Below are 5092 nucleotides of genomic sequence, written 5' to 3' on the forward strand. Positions count from 1 at the left end.
AATCAGTAGATTGCAAGTGTTTCAAACCTTAACTTCCCGCCCCCCCTCCGGCCTGCTTTGTATTCTCTTTGCTTGCAAGTGTGTTACTAAGATGGCCAAAATGCCAGTTTTTGCTTCTTTGTTAATTGTCAGCTGCTTTTATCAAATTCCAGGCCATTATCCAGCAAACACTATAGAAATGTTTGAACACTTGGATTTCAAACATTTTCAATTTGTGGAGTGGTGCTTACCAGTGGTACAGTTCTAAGCAAGCAAACACAAACCCACTTAAGTGTTTTGTTTGTTAGGCGTTAGCCGGTTCTGCTATTTCATACAAACATCTGGGAAAAATCAATTGACTATTACCTTTACCTAGAGGGCAGAGACAAAGGATCTCAATTCCAGAGGAGTGACTGTTTTGGGAGAAAGATGTGTTGGTCTTTTAGCTCTTTTGTAATTAAATCTGGATGTACCTCAAAAGAATCTTAAGACTGTGGTGATACGATGCTTTCCTCAGGAGAAAGGAGGAAAAAAACAACTGGAACTCAAAGCTTGAAATTCTGTGACAAAACATGAGCTGTCCAGGATAGGAGGTTGGAAGTGTTTCACTACAGCGTTCTGCTCTCACTGGAACAGATGTCCTTCAGTGTAGTCACGGCATGGACTCCAGATTTTCAAGAACTGGATCTGGGGCCTGGAAGAGATTATCAAGATGTGACAGGAACTTGGGAGCTGGATTTTTTTATTTTTGAATTTGGAGACTGTTTTCCTCGCTTTGAGAAAAGAGACAATGACTGAGCAAACACTGCCACCAGCACTATTACTGGGAATTCGGAGACCTGAATTTTCGCCACACTCTCAGTGCAAACTCTGGCGATGCTCCACCCACAGTGAACTACGGTACTTGCCATTTTCCAAAATGCCTTATTCTTTACCATCTCTGCACTTTTGTTTGTGCTCTCTTCTCTACCCTGGAATGCCTTCCTCTGCTTCTTTACCTATCAAAATTGCCATTTATTCAATATCCAACTCAGATGCTCTTTCCTTCATGAATTTCCTAACTTTAGGCAGAAATTATCTTTTTTAATTTTTATAATGTGCTGTTATATATCTTTTATCTATATTTGTATACAAATAGCTTGTAAAGTCCTTTTTTGCATGCATTAGCTCTTTCCAGATAGCAAGCCCCGTGAAAGCAAGGGCTTTGTCTTGGGAATCTTTGCCCAGACATATTACCACATATGATGAAGCATTAGTAGAAAGAAGGAATTTAGAGAACAGGCGATCTCAGAATAAGCACTCAATAAATGTTTGCTTAGTTGCTGTGTGATAAACTAATTACTCCTGATTAGGGAAAAAGTCACTAGTTTTGGGCCATGTCTCTTCCTTTATTTCATGCTTTATTATTTTTTAATTCTAACTTTAAAAAGACTTAGGGAGGGGCTTCCCTGGTGGCGCGGTGGTTGGGAGTCCGCCTGCTAATGCAGGGGACACAGGTTCGTGCCCCGTTCCAGGAAGATCCCACATGCCGCAGAGCGGCTGGGCCCGTGAGCCATGGCCACTGAGCCTGCGTGTCCAGAGCCTGTGCTTCGCAATGGGAGAGGCCACAACAGTGAGAGGCCCGCATACAGCAAACAAACAAACAAAAAATTACCCAGAATAAAATGACAATGCATACACGAGGACCCAAAACCTATGGGATGCAACAAAAGCAGTTCTAAGAGGGAATTTAATAGTCATAAAATCCTCCCTCAAGAAACAAGAAATACCTCAAATAAACAACTTAACATAACAACTAATGCAATTAGAGAAAGAAGAGCAAAAAATCCACAAAGTTAGCAGAGGGAAAGAAGTCATAAAAATCAAATCAGACGTAAATGAAAAAGAAATAAAGGAAACAATAGCAAAGATCAATTAAACTAAATGCTGGTTCTTTGAGAAGGTAAACAATATTGATAAACCATTAGCCAGATTCATTAAGAAAAAAGGGAGAGAACTCAAATCAACAGGATTAGAAATGGAAAAAGATAAGTAAAAACTGACACTGCAGCAATACAAAGGATCATGACTGATTACAACAAGCAACTATATGCCAATAAAATGGACAACCTGGAAGAAATGGACAAAATCTTAGAAATGCATCGCAATGGGAGAGGCCACAACAATGAGAGGCCCGCGTACCACAAAAAAAAAAAAAAAAAAAAGGGAGCCCTCAAATGTAAAGAGAAACTGCTCTGCTGCATAGGGTATTACAGAGGGGTGCAAGGGCCAGGGCCTTATTCCCTGCGTACCTTATTCTCTTGCACTCAAGTTGGAATCTTAAGAAAATGTAATTAAGGATAGCTTTTACAAATACAAGACCATAAGACAATTTGTGAAAGGCATTGGAAAAGGAAGAACAACAGTATCTCCTTTGCTTTGCTTTGGTGTTGGTATATAAAATTAAATCCAGTTCTCATACCACCTTTGGAGCCACTTCTTTCTCCACCAACCACTGCCCAGCAACCTGAATACAATCAAATTACTACCCCAAAGTATGAGACTTGGGGAAGTTCCTATTTGCTGCTTCCCTAAGACAGTTTGTCCTCAAGAGTCAGGAAACAGTCTTTACCACAGAACTCTTTCTGTTCTTATCATCACTGATCGTTAATCATCAGGCTTTTCCCCCCATTTATCATCTATCAGCTTCTAAGCCATGCTTGTCAAGAATTAGTATCCGTCAAGCAGCTGATGTGCTGACAGCAGCCCCACCCCAGTGTTAGAGTCCTTTCTTTGTAATTCCAAGCATTTGTTATCTTATATGTTTTGTCCCTCTCCCCTCCAGTCCTGTGCCTCCTGGTTGCCAAGTGTTCACCTGGACCGTCTGACCACCTTTGTGCTATTCCATCAGCCTACAGATCTGTTACCTGGATTTTGGCCCATGGTGATTCTACCACCTTACTACTGAAGAAGACATCATTCCAGTGGACCACTGTGACCCAGGAGGCATCCAGCAAATCATCATGATGTGGCCTTCACCTCCACTCCAGCCCTTTGTAGTGAAGTCAAACTCCTCAAGCCAAATAGCTGAAGCTATTTTATCACAACAAAGGCTGTTTGTTCCATGAGTGTGCATTTCGTTTCTTCAGTTAAAGCCTTCAGAGACACATAATAAATTTGGACCAGGGGATTTTTAGTTATCAGCACCGTCTGAAGAATGGCAACATCTTTTTGAGAACCACATTGGACCATGCCCCACTATCTTAAATGATTGAAATTCAGGAAGTATCTAATCTGGACCCCATTGTTTTCCCATGTCAAATCTGTAGTAACCTACTGAATGAGCAAGCAGATATTCTGACCCATTGGGATTAAAACAAAGGCACAGTGAACTCAGAGCATCATCTTTGGGATTACTCAGGAACCAGAACTTTTCACACAAATGTAAGAAATTCTACCAAGGAATCCCTTTACCTAACAGCATCTCACAAAGCTCCAATCAGATTCCAGAAAAGGCCTCTTGATACATCCAGGTAGAACCTATATGGTAATCCCTTATGTTTATATAGCACTTTACAGTTTCAAAGCACTTTTACATGCATTAATCTCAATTATCAAATAACACAAATTATAATCCCTTTTTGCAAATGAGGAAATGGAAATTTAAAAGGTTATCCAAGGTGACACAGCTACAAAGTGGTAGAGGCCAGGCCTTCTGACTCCTAGTCCAGTTCTCTCCTTGGAATTAACTTAGCCTCTGTTTTACCCAGTGTTAAAATAACTGGAGAGTGGGAACCCCAGAAAAGTTTCCAACTTCCTGATCTAGTGCCCTCAATCAGTCAGGATGTCATACATGTAATCTTGTGATAGCTGTACCTAGACCAAAATTCCATTATAGCATCTCTGACGTTTAGGTGTAGACTGTCTCCATGGTGGTAGACTGTCCAGTCTACAAAGAAAATGTTCATTTGACAGCAAGATTACCCATTATGAAACACAGAGCTGCTTTTAGATCTTTCATCCATCTTCATGGTCTTCCCAAAGATGGCCTAGTTGATTGGAGATCCCTGTTCATCTCATGTCTTTTTTTTTTTTTTTTTTTTAATTCTTACTAATATTCCTGGACACCAAGATCTACCTGTGGTCCTCTATCCCCAAACTAATATTTACATAGAATGAGCCATCAATTTTTTTAGAACAGTACTGTTCATATATATGTGTGTGTGTATGTATATATTTGATATACACATATAATATATATCATAGAGCTTCTGTAGTCCAGTAAGGTGGTAAAATACTGTAAATGTGTCCCCTTCCCTGATTCATAATGCAGTGTAGTGTATTAAAGGATCTCAGAAGGCTTGCTGTAAAGAGCCTCATTTAGCTCTTTGGTCCAGTGTGTCCTAAGTTTAATCAAGCACAGAAAGTTATTTTTGCAGCATTCCTTTTAGTGGAATGGGAAAACTGCTCTAAAGCAGTATAGCCAGTGCTTCCTGATTGCCAACAGATTACCCTGGAGACCCAGGAATAAACAGCATCTTTGAACCCCCCCCCTTTTTATGCCTTGTCAATAACTACTTGAATTAGTATGTCTTCCTCATCTGAGAGCCCCACATCTTGACAGTTACCTTTATTTTCTGTCAAAGAAACCTCTAGAAGATTTGTGGGGATACATGGGATGGGGATGGGGGAGTTAATTCTGCCACAAAATTAGATGAATTCCATGACATTTAGCAATATACTTTTCTGTCCTTAGAATTGTGCTGTAAATCTAGTTTAAGGGAATTGCATCTCAGGTGGGTGAGGAGACTGGGAAGGGAAGGGAGGAGGAGAATAGAGAAAAGGGGGAGGAGTGGTGAGGAGATACTTTCTTAGGATTTGAGTTGTGGCCCACTGAGATCTTATTAATACTTGAAGAGAAGTCATCCAGCCAGGGAATTTTTGAAATAATATTAACAAAGAAATGAATGCATTTTGCAGCTGTATGCTGACTGCAAAACCCCCAGCCCTATTGTCACTTAAAACCAATAGCCTTGTTCTCTGATAGTCACTTACAAGCCCAATTTCAGGCAATCTGAATTTGTAGCAGACTTGAATGTTAACTTCATTTTGTAATGTGGCCCACATTAGGGAA

This window comes from Lipotes vexillifer, unplaced genomic scaffold, assembly GCF_000442215.2.
Source record: "Lipotes vexillifer unplaced genomic scaffold, Lipotes_vexillifer_v1.1 scaffold691, whole genome shotgun sequence".
Lineage (NCBI taxonomy): Eukaryota > Metazoa > Chordata > Mammalia > Artiodactyla > Lipotidae > Lipotes > Lipotes vexillifer.